At 43.3% G+C, this 12,525-nt stretch overlaps 1 pseudogene; it reads left to right on the top strand.

The window, feature by feature from the left end:
• The first annotated feature begins 373 nt into the window (after positions 1 to 373).
• On the top strand, positions 374 to 1,220 carry LOC105486452 (large ribosomal subunit protein eL8 pseudogene; annotated as a pseudogene).
• Positions 1,221 to 12,525: the final 11,305 nt, after the last annotated feature.

Below are 12,525 nucleotides of genomic sequence, written 5' to 3'. Positions count from 1 at the left end.
GTCTCTAAGAGCATGACATGTGGAATTGGAAACCGAGTCATCTACTTTGGTGACAGGTCCTGATTAATGTTGGGCTAATTTTAGATTTCCTCACAATTGCTCCTCTTAATATACAACAGCCGCTAAATATAATGTTGGCAAATGTTTTGTTTTTGTTTGATTTGACCAGAAAAAGGAGGACAGCAAAGGAGATGAGGTCATGGATATAGTACCGTCCACCCAGCATGCTGCTCCTTTGAAGGGCTTCAGGAAGCTCTGATAGGGACAACGCCAAGAATCTCCATTGCTTTTTCCAGCTGATATTCCAGGCTCGCTACCCCTAACTAGATGCAGTCTTTAGCTCCCTGGTTGTAGAAAAGTAGAACCGTCTCCTCCCGCCGCCCAAGATGCCGAAAGGAAAGAAGGCCAAGGGAAAGAAGGTGGCTCTGGCCCCTGCTGTCGTGAAAAAGCAGGAGGCCAAGAAAGTGGTGAATCCCCTGTTTGAGAAAAGACCTAAGAATTTTGGCATTGGACAGGACATCCAGCCCAAAAGAGACCTCACCCGCTTTGTGAAATGGCCTCGCTATATCAGGTTGCAGCGGCAGAGAGCCATCCTCTATAAGCGGCTGAAAGTGCCTCCTGCTATTAACCAGTTCACCCAGGCCCTGGACTGCCAAACAGCTACTCAGCTGCTTAAGCTGGCCCACAAGTACAGACCAGAGACAAAGCAAGAGAAGAAGCAGAGGCTGCTGGCCCGGGCCGAGAAGAAAGCTGCTGGCAAAGGGGACGTCCCCACTAAGAGACCACCTGTCCTTCAAGCAGGAGCTAACACCGTCACCACCTTGGTGGAGAACAAGAAGGCTCAGCTGGTGGTGATTGCACATGACGTGGATCCCATCGAGCTGGTTGTCTTCTTGCCTGCCCTGTGTCGTAAAATGGGGGTCCCTTACTGCATTATCAAGGGGAAGGCCAGACTGGGCCGTCTAGTCCACAGGAAGACCTGCACCACTGTCGCCTTCACACAGGTGAACTCGGAAGACAAAGGCGCTTTGGCTAAGCTGGTGGAAGCTATCAGGACCAATTACAATGACAGATACGATGAGATCCGCCGTCACTGGGGTGGCAATGTCCTGGGTCCCAAGTCTGTGTCTCGTATCGCCAAGCTCGAAAAGGCAAAGGCTAAAGAACTTGCCACTAAGCTGGGTTAAATGTACACTGTTGAGTTTTCTGTACATAAAAATAATTAAAATACAAATTTTCCTTCAAAAAAAAAAAAAAAAAAAATAGAAAAGTAGAACCAGCCTGCCCTGGGCTCTCTGATGTCTCTGAAGCATAACACGTACTTCCAGAATGGCAAAGTGTACACGGCACAGTGGCAGGCACATTGGAGGGGCGGGCAAGTCAGGGATGGGCACAAATGTAACACCCTGGCACAGGCACGGCCTCCTCTTTCAGTTCCCTCCTGCCCAGCCATTTTCAGAAGTGAAATAGAGTTGTTTTCCCCCTTCCAGCCCCGCAGGGCCTTAGCCTGGGGTGTTCAGTCAACACAGTGCTCAGCAAGCCGTAGGTATTTTGCACATGCTACGAATGGGTGTATGAAAATGATCACGCCAGCACTATCTAGAAGATAAAAAATTTAAAAGCAACTTATAGGTCCAGGCCAGTTGTCTTTAAGGAAATCATGTGGTGCCCACAAGATGACAGCTCTTGCTTGTCCAAGTTCAGGATGGGATTTGAAGTGCAGCTGGAGGCATTCTCTGCATTAAAACAACAAACACACAGCCTCACCCAGCTACCTCATAAGAAAACCCAGCTCAGCCTCAGACTAGTTGTGTGACTTTGCGTGAGTCCGAGTCTCCCTCGGCCTCAGTTTCTTCATCCATCAGATGGGGAGAAATACCTGCTTTTGGGGGACCGTCAAGAGGATTAAGTGAGAAATGCGAGTAGCTGTCTTGGCTTAAAGCAAGGCACTCCAGGGGCCTAGCCCAGGGCAGGTGAAATACCATAGACTCTAGTTTTCTCCTCCAATTTGCGAAAGCTTTCTTTGTGAAAAGTATTAAAAGATATGAAAATGAAATTGCATATAATAATAAACAAGGTGTCTTGTGGAAAAGAACCACCGCAGAACTCCACGCTGTCTTGGGAACTCCAATGCCCCTGGCTGCCTGGTCTGGATAACACTTCAGAAACCCTTGTGAGGGCTCAGCGGGCAGCGGACAAGAGCAAGAGTGGGCAGGGGAGGTCGAGTCAGGGGACAGCCAAGAGGAAGAGCGTGAGGAAAAATTGCTCCAGCCTTACAGCAGCCAGAAGGGGGCGCTGTTACAAACCCATTTGCGGTTTAGGAATCCCAGGCTCAGAGAGGTTGAGGCTTGCACGAGGTCCCCCAGTTGCAGAGCTGTGGAACTAGGAATCAATGCTTTCCCGCATTGCTGGCTGCCTCAGGAGCTCGGGTTCCGATGAAGTAGACTTCAAGGGCTCCCCTCCCTCCAAGGCTTTTTGAAGACCTCTTTGGAGAAAGAGGTTGAGATGGCTAAACTGTCACTCTCCCTTCTTTCTGCACCCAGCCACCACACGCCACCACCAGTGCAAGTGGCTGATGGAGTTCTCAGACGGCCAAGGACATCAGAAACAGAGCAGTCTTCAAAGACCCTTGTGTCCAACCCACTCCCTTATACATTTGGGGAAACTGAGGCCCAGAGACAGAGGTATCTGATGGGATGTTTGGTCATGAGATAAACAATCAGAAGTCCTGGGTTGCAGTCATGACTTTGCCTCTAACTCTCTGTTATGTGCCCTGGAGCCGAAGACCCTTCAGCCACAAGATAAAGGGCGTGGGCGAGGCAAAGTCCTCAGAGCCTTCCCAGTTGGGAAGCGGTGAGGCTGGACATCCCTTCCCTGTGCCGGCTCTCATTCGCAATGCACATGGGTGAATGCAGGGGGCCAGCGCCCTCCCTTAAAGCCCTGACAGGCCGCAGGCCTCCTCCCCGCACCCCTCAACCCTCACCCCACCCCCTGAGACAGAAAGAGGCAAAGCGACCTCTGAGGGGGCACAGTAGGCAGGTGCCCCCACCTCATTCTTCCCTGCCTGCAAGTGATTAGAGGAAAGAGAACATTCCAGGGGCTGCGGTGGGGAGGGGACAGGAGGTGCAGATCAAGGTGCCCCCCAGCCCGCAGCCTGGTCGGGGCCTGCTCTCTCAGCTGTCTGTCCATCACTGCTGCAGGCACTGCAGGGCCTCCCAGCCCTAGGAATGTTAGGAATCCCCCTCCCAAACTCTAGGGCCTCTCCTCTCCCTAAAACCTCCCCCTCCCCCAACAAGGCATCCATCAGCTCAGGCCTTTCTGGAATGTGCTTGCTCCTGGCACCACCAGGGCCCGGAAAAGTCGGGCTAATCCCTCCACACATTCATCACTCGTCTCCAGAGAGAGAGACCCCAAGGCAGGCCAGAGAAGGCTCTGCCCTGACCTGCCCAGGGGCCAGGACGGATGGCTGGAAGGAAAGACACAGCCTGGAAGGCGGGAAGGTGGCCAGGCAGGACAAGCCAAAGACAGAGCCGGAGGGCTGTTCTCTACGTCTTGGCAAAGCTTTCATACTTCCAGAAATCCCAGCTTTCAGGAAATGCAGCTTATTTGAGGGTAAAAAGAGTTGATGGGTTTGACTGTTGCTGAGGGAGGGGAATATATTCGTAACAGTGGAAGAGCTGGTGGCTCCACAGCTAGACCCTCCCTCTATAAGATGGCAAAAGCAATGTTAACGTTGCCTCATCCAACAAGCCTCTGTCTCGTTTCATTGCAACAGCAGCTGCCCGTGGAGTAGGTAGAGAGCTGAGATTCCCTGGAAAACCCTGTGGTTTCAGGCCTCCTTACCTGGCACATGCCGTTCCCCGTGCCTTTCCTGCCCTGGTCCATGTGGCAAACTGTCCACAGTCGGTTCCCTCTTCCCTCAGGCTCCCATGGTACTGTTCCTTCCCTCTGTCTCTGTACTTATCCCAGTGGTTTGTCATTGTGTGAGCACCTGTATGTCTTCTGTGCCGTACAAAAGCCCCAGGAAAGAGCCACAAATCCCTTATAAACAATAAGACAGCCCCAAAGCTGCCGTTTCCTGACTGTGTCCCCTTAGCCAGTTGCTAAACCTCTCTGAGCCCCCATTTCCTTCGCTGTAAAACAGGGATAAAGACCTCTTCGAGGACTGCCAGTAATGACACCCTGAAATTGTGTCTCAAATATCCCATTCTGAATGAAGTTTAGACATCAGCAGAAATAATTGAAGGTTTTGCACATCATAAAATAACATCTTTTAAAAGGTATGTTTCCTCATTTAATACCCGAACGTTGGGCTATTTAAATTCCTTTTGTCTATGAGTACCATAAAACTAGATCACAAAGGAAAATATATTATTCAGTCTTCACCCTTGACATCTGTGCTTGAATTAATTAATTCAAGAAGCACGTATTGAGTATATCTTACACGTCGGGCACTCTGCTAGGGATTTGGAATACTACAGTGAACACAATATGGTCCCTTTTCTCTAAGAGACAGGCAGGTGCTGAACAGTGAGAAAAGCTCTTTGATGGGGAGAGCATTCAACTGGGAAAAGCCTGTAATCCAGACTGGTGTAGGAGGAAAGCATGCAAGGAAGGCTTCCTGGAGGAAGCAGCATCTAGGCTAAAGGCTGTATATAAACAGAAGTTTGCCAGGCAAAAGGTGATCCAGAAAGAAGGAACACAGGAGCCCAGATAACTCTCCACTGCTCAAAGGAAGACTCTAGGGCAGAGAACCCCTGCCTCTCCCACAAGCCTGCTTCAGGCAGGGCTGCATCTTCTGGGAGCCCTCCTTATACTTTAGCCCTCAAGGCAGCCCAGTGGCCGGGAGCACAACCTTCAATGTAAATCACCAAAATCCTCAAAGATTTCTCTTTGGGCTGGTCTAGCCTTGGGGAGGAATGCAGGAAGGGTGGAGGCTGCACAGCCTTCAACAGAGGTAATTTTAGACTGCATTGTCATGCCTGCCTGGGCCTCCCCTCAGCTGAGTCCCATCTGAGTTGGGAAGGGCTTCTGGTCTCGAGACCTTGGGAGGATGTGGGCTTTGGAAGGAGGCCAGGACGGCAGGATGGGAGGCCAGGCCCAGGCAAGGCCCTTCCTCAGCAGGGGCAGGACACTCGAGATGCAGGCTTGGCACCTAAGCCTTGCTCTGTGAAAGCACCTTGCCAATGTCACTAATTCCAACGAGGCCCCACCTACTGATTAGGTGCCCTTAGAGGAAAATGAAGCAGATCAAAGGCATGATTCTGGCGTGAAGTGACAGGGGAGAGGCAGAGTCACCTAGGCGGGCAGGTGGCTCAGATGGCCTCAGAAGCGCTGCTTGCAAAGCACCAGGCCCAGCTTCCTTGCTGCCGCTGCAGTAGTTGCATGAGCTTGGACAAATTACTAAACCCCTCTGTGCCTCAGTTTCTCCTTCTGTGACCTGAGATCCGTTTCAGTAATATCTAACTCATAGGGTGATTATGAAGACTAAAGAAGATGATACGTATATAGGAATCAGCAGAATGTCTGGCAAAGACTAAGTGTTTTGTAAATATTAACCATGATTAATTTATTATTAAAGAGCCACAAGTCAGGATCTCAACTCTCAGATTCTGGTTTCAGTTTTAATCCCTTTGGCTGGTCTCTCTTCCTCTCTAGGCCTGTATTTTACTGTCTGTAAAAAGAAATGTTTTGAAATAAACCAGCAGTTCTTTTCCAGGCACAGGGACAGGAAGCGTGCCCATCTGGGGTAGGGGTGACTTTTTAGACTATAATGTTCTAGGCTACCCAGTCATCCCTTAGAGATCTGGTGTGTCCCTCGAGTGACGGGCACCTCCATGTGAGATTCACTGTCTCTGGCCAGAGAGGGTCCTGACGGGAGTCATGTATAGGGAAATTGTTTCTAAACAGGAACATGAAAAAACTTGAGAATCTACCATGTAATCTGGATGGGCCCTCTGGGCAGGAGCTCTCTGAGAAAAAAAGATTGGATGTGAGTGAGGAGACCCAAATTCTGGAACAGTTCTATGACATCTCTGTAGGTAGCCATGAATGGGTCCATTCACATGGCCTGTGTTCTCATCTAAGCAAGGAGTAAAGCACCACCTGCTCGTGGCAAGATGGTCCTAGGGAGAATGCTTTGTGCCCTGCAGGTGCTGCACAAGCAAGAGGCCAGATTCCAGTGTCTGTGACCTGTGGTCCCAAGAAGTGAGCAGCAGAGTGGCCGAGAGAAGTGTCCATGTGTTCAGACTCACCAGTGTTCTCCCAGCTTTGCAGAGACTGCTCCCTTACTGTCCCCCTCATCACCCCAGTCTTTATCACCTTTCAGACCTTGAAATAGCCTTGAAGCTCACTCAGATGTCCCCTCTCAGAGGATGCTTCTGACCCCCAACCCTTGCTGTAGAACGTCTCTCTTGAAGGTAAAGGGATAGCAGAGACTCTTTAGGGACACCCAACTTATGGGTGGGAGAAACCCTCTTTCCTGATAAGCCTGAGTATTCCACTCCCTCCAACTGGTTCTCCTCAAACCCTGTCTCATGATTAGGCAGTCAGAAAATGAAGGGAGTCAAACGTTTTACTGCTGGGATCCAGTCATGCTTTAAAGGACTTGTGTTCAACCCAACACAAGTGGGCACAAATATGATTTAGGGAAAGCAACAAATAGGGTTCTGGTTCTGAATAATATGGAGCAAGCAAACTCCACCTTGTCCCTCCCACTGAATGCAATTATAAAATCTAGACAGAATGCAGGGAGCAATTATAACAGAAGACTTCAAAACGTCTCTCTCAGTAGAGATAGAACCAGTAGACAAAATCAGCAAGCATATTTGAAGAGCTACACAAACATCAACCAACTGGAGCTAAATGACATTTATAGATTTATAGAGTACTTCACCCAACAACAGCAGAAAACACATTCTTTTCAAGTGCACATCGAACATCCACCGAGATATACCACATACTGGCCCACTAAAAAAGAACCACAACAAATGTAAGAGCATTGAAATCATACAAGGTACATTCTCTGATCATAAAGAAATTAAAATAGAAATCAATAACAGAAAGATAAAAGGAAAAGCTCCAATTTGGAAACTAAACAATGCACTTATAAATAATCCATAGTCAATGAAGAAATATCAGGGAGATTAGAAAATATTTTTAACTGAAGACAAATGAAAATACAACATGCCAAAATTTGTGCTATGCAACTGAAGTAGTGCTTAGAGGAAAGCTTACAGCATTAAATATTAAATCAGAAAAAAGAGAAATCACAAATTAAGAATCTATACTTTTACCTTAGAAGTCTAAGAAAGTAAGCGAAAAATTAACCCAATACAAGCAGAAGAAAGAAAGTAATAAGGATAAGAACAGAAATCACTAGAATTGAAACCAGAAAGCAGTAAAGAAAATCAGTTAAACCAAGCTGGGCCTTTGATAAAAAAAAAAAAAAATCAATGAAATTTATAAACCTCTACCAAGACTGACAAAGAAAAAAAAAAAGACACACAAATTACCAATATCAGGATTGAAAGAGGGGACAGCACCATAAACCCCACAGATATTAAAAAAGATAATAAAGGAATACTATGAGTATCTCTGTGCATATCAGTTTGCCAACTTAAATGAAATGGACCAATTCCTCAAAAACCACAAACTACAAAACTTATCCATTATGAAATAGATGACTTGAATAGTCCAGTAACTACCAAAGAAACAAATTTTGTAGTTAAAAACTTTATCAAATAAATCCCCAGGCTTAGATAACTTAACTTTAGAATTATACCAAACAATTAAAGAAATAACATCAATTTTACACCCACCATCTCTTTCAGAAAAAAGATAAGGAGAGACTATATCCCAGTCATTTTATTAGGTTAGCATCACCCTGATGTTGAAACCAGATTTTAGAAATATTAAAAAGCAAAACCAGAGATCAATATCCTTCATAAACACAGATAAAAAGTCTTCAAAAAATACTTGGAAATTGAATCCAGCAATATTTTAAAAGAATAAAGCACAGAAACCAAGAGGTGTTTACTCCAGAAATGCAAGGCTGGTTTGATATTCAAAACTCACGGGGCCAGACACAGTGGCTCATGCCTGTAATCCCGGCACTTTGGGAGACTGAGGAATTCGCTTGAGCCTGAGAGTTCAAGACCAGCCTGTGCAGCACAGGGAGACCCCATCTCTATATAAAATTAAAAATTAGCTGGGTGTGGTCATATGCACCTGTGGTCCCAGCTACTTGGGGGGTTGGGGTGGGAGGATCACTTGAGGCCAGGAGATCCAGGCTTCAACGAGCCTTTATTGTGCCACTGCACTCCAACCTGGGCAACAGAGAGAACCCATGTCAAAAAAAAAAAAAAGATGTCAGTTAGGGTTTTGATCTCACCTGTGGGTGGTAGGTGGGGTGGGGAAGGGGATCTTCTTCCAAACTGAGTAGCTGGGACTGCAGGCATGTGTCACCACACCTGACTCCTAACTGATACCTTGATTGCAACCTGGTGAGACCCTGAACAGAGGGCCTAGCTAAGCCATGCTCAGATTTCTGACCCATAGGAAATGCGAGGTAATAAACGTGTGTCATTTTCAGCTGCTAAATTTAAGTATTTTGTTATACAGCAGGAGCAAACTAATACAGTGAAAGACTGCTTTCCTCCTAAATTGGAAATAAGGCAAGGATGCCCACTCTCATCAATCCTATTCAACATTGTACTGGAAATCATGGGCAGTGCAATAAGGCAAGAAAGAAATAAAAGGCAAACTAATTGAACAGAAAAAAAATCAAAACTGTCACTATTTCAGAAAATGTGATTATGCAGGGCTACGGGATATAATGTTGACATACAAAAATTAATTATATTTCTAAATATCAGCCATGTAAACTTGGAAACTGAAATTTAAAAACAAAATCATTGACATTAGCTCCAAAATGAAGTAAATACTTATGAAACTTGTACAGCCAATCCTCTATAACCATAGGTTCTGCATCCCATGCAGAACTACAGATTGAAAGTATTTTTTAAAAAATTTCCAGAAAGTTCCAAAAAGCAAAACTTGAATTTGCCATGTGCCAATAACTATGTTGAATGCATATAAATGAAGTTACATATAGGTATTGTATTCAGTATTTTAAGTAATCTAGAGATGATTTAAAGTACATGGAAAGGTATGCTTAGGTTATATGTACATACTACACCCTCTTATATGAGGGACTTGAGGATTCTCAAATTTTAGTGTCCAAGGAGGGTTCTGGAACCAATCCTCCATTGACACTGAGGGACAACTGTATGGAATCTGTATGCTAAAAACTATAAGATGTTGATGAAATAACTTTAAAAATGCCCAAATAAATGGAGAGCCATACCATGTTCATAGATTGGAAGACTTAATATAGTAAACTTGTCCATCATCCCAAAATTGATCTATATTTTTTTAACACAATTCCAATCAAAATACCAACAGGATTTTTTATAGATACAGGCAATCTGATTCAAAAATTTATGTGGGAAGGCAAAGGAACTACAATAAAACAATCTTGAAAAAGAAGAATAAAGTCAGAAGAATCACTCTATCCAACTTTAAGACTTACTATCATTTTAACAAGTGTGGTTGAAACATTTGGAAACCTATATGCGAAATAAATGTATCTTTATTAAAAACCTCATACCTTATTTTAAAAAAATACTTCAAATGTATCATACATGTAATGTGAAATGCAGAACTAGAATTTTTAAAGGAGAAAACAGGATAAAATACCCACGACCTTGGATTAGGCAGAGAATTCTGCTGAAAGGAAAACTTGTCAATTCGGAATACTATATCCCACAGAAACATCCTTCAAAAATGAAGGGAAATCAAGACATTCTCCAATAAAGGAAAATGAAAAGAATTTGGCATCACCAGATACTTTAAAAAATAACTAAAAGAAATTCTTTTTCTTGAAACACAAAGGGATGGTAAAAAAAGAAATCTTGGGATATCAGGAAGGAAGAATGAACAATAGGAAAAAAAATAAAATATGAGTAAATACAATAAACTTTCCTTCTCTTCTTGAGTTCTCTCTAACAAAGCAATAATTGCATTAACTGTATGTAGTCTAAATACACAAATTAAAAGAGATTGTCAGAGAGGATTAAAAAGATATAACCTTATTATTCCACTAATTATGACTGTAAATAAAGCTGATTTCAAATGGTCACATACTGTATGATTCCACTTATATAATATTCTCAAAATGACAAAATTATAGGGATGGAGATGAAATTAGTAGATGCCAGGGATCAGAGTGGAGAGAAACATGGTGGATGTGACTAGACAGGGCTGCATGAGGGAAATTATGTCATAGTGGAATAGTTCTGTATCTTGATGGCAGTGGTGTTCACAGAAATCTATGCATGTGATAAAATGGCATAGAAATATGCACACCATTGTAAAAACATCAGTTTTCAGATTTGATGTGATACTGTAGTTCATTAGATGTAACCATTGAGGGAAACTGGATAAAAAGGCTACATGGGACCTTTTTGTACGTTCTTTGTAACTTCCTATGAATCTATAATTATTTCAAAATAAAAAGTTAAAAACAAAAGGACCCAGCTAGGAATGTGAAAACAGAAGCTACAAAGTGGGAGAAAAAAACTTACAAAGCACATATCTGAAAAAGGACTTTTATCCAGAGTATTTAAAAACCCTCAAAAGGCAACAGTAAAAATAGAGACAACCCAATAAAAAATGGGTGAAAGATTTGAACACACACTTCACCAAAGTAGAGCGCAAATCACTAATATCCTAATTTTTATGAAAAAAGGCTTAGCATCATTAGCTATAGGGAAATATGAGTTAAAATCACGATGAGATATTAATATTTATGTATTATAATGGCAAATACTAAAAAATCCTGAGCATAACAAGTGTTGGTGAGGACGCGAAGCAACTGGAACTCTCCAATACTTCTGGTAGGAATGAAAAATGGTGCAACTACTTTGTACAATAGTGAAACATATATCTGATGTTAGACCCAGGTATTCCACTCTAGGGTATACTTGGGAAAAATAAAAGCGTTTGCCCACACAAAGACTTGTACACCAGTGACTATGGTAGCTGTATGCATAATCATCAAAAATAGAAATAATTCAAATGCCCATCAACAAGGGAATGAATAAATTCTGGCATATACATACAATGAAATGCACTCTGAAATGAAAATGAATGAATTAAATACACAACAATGTGAGTAAATCTCAAAATAATTATGACGAATGAGAGAAACCCCCAAGGTCCCCCAAAATGCTTACTCTTTGATTCTATTTACATAAAATTCTAGAAAATACAAATTAACTTACAATAAAAAGCCAATCTACAGTGGCCTGGGGCAAAGAAATGGAGGCAAGCTATGAAGGAAATTACACAGGGCATGAGAAACATTTTGGGGGTGATAGGTATGTTTGTATCTTGAATGTGGTTGTGATTTAGCAGATATATAAATATGTCAAAAACATCAAATTGTACTCTAAATATGTGCTGATATTATATATCAATGAGGCCTTAATAAAGGTTTTGTTTAATTAAATATTTTAAAAATTAGAGAAAGCAGTTTGAACAGATACTTCATAAAACACATGAAAAGATGTGCAACATTACTAACCATTAAGGAAATGCACATTAAAAGCGCAGTGTGATACTACTGCACATATTCGAATGGCTAAAATAAAAAATACTCACAAGGATGCACAGCAACTGGAACTCTCACCTGTTCCTGGTAAAGAGGCTGAAATGGTACAACCACTCTGGAAAATGGTTGGGCAGCTTCTCATAGAGTTAAAAAAACACTTCCCATAGGATTCAGCAATCCCTCTCCTGGTTATTTATCCAAGAGAAATGAAAGCTTGTGTTCAACACAAAAACCCATACATGAATGCTTACAGCAGTGTTATTCGAATCACTGAAAACTGGAAACGACACCCAAAACTGGAAACCACCCAAATATTCTTTAATGGGACTGAAGGAACAAAGCAGAGAGTGTGTGGTGGATACCACTCAGCAATAGAAATGAAGGAACTATCCTACTAAGGAGGCTGAGGCAGGAGAATCGTCTGAACCCGAGAGGCAGAGGTTGCAGTGAGCCGAGATTGCGCCACTGCACTCCAGCCTGGGTGACAGAGTGAGACTCAGTCTAAAAAAAAAAAAAAAAGAAAAAGGAAAAGAAAAAGAAATGAAGGAACTATCAAAAACCCACTGCAACCTCTGCCTCTCAGTTTCAAACGATTCTCCTGCCTCAGCCTCCTTAGTAGGATAGTTCCTTCATTTCTATTGCTGAGTGGTATCCACCACACGCTCTCTGCTTTGTTCCTACCACCAATAAGTGGCAGAGCTGGGATCTGAAGCTTCGTCTGGTCCCTAAGGGTGTGGTCTTTTCTCTACAAATTGGTTGCTAGGCTTGGCTACCTATAGAATCCCTTGGTGTCCCTTTTAGAAATGTTGATTCCAAAGCCTCATTCTAGACCTACTAAAAGACAGTCTCCA

The sequence above is a fragment of the Macaca nemestrina genome, chromosome 13 (genome assembly GCF_043159975.1).
Source record: "Macaca nemestrina isolate mMacNem1 chromosome 13, mMacNem.hap1, whole genome shotgun sequence".
NCBI lineage: Eukaryota > Metazoa > Chordata > Mammalia > Primates > Cercopithecidae > Macaca > Macaca nemestrina.
The sequence above is the reverse complement of the archived record's forward strand: the minus strand, read 5'-3'. Positions and strand labels throughout refer to the sequence as shown.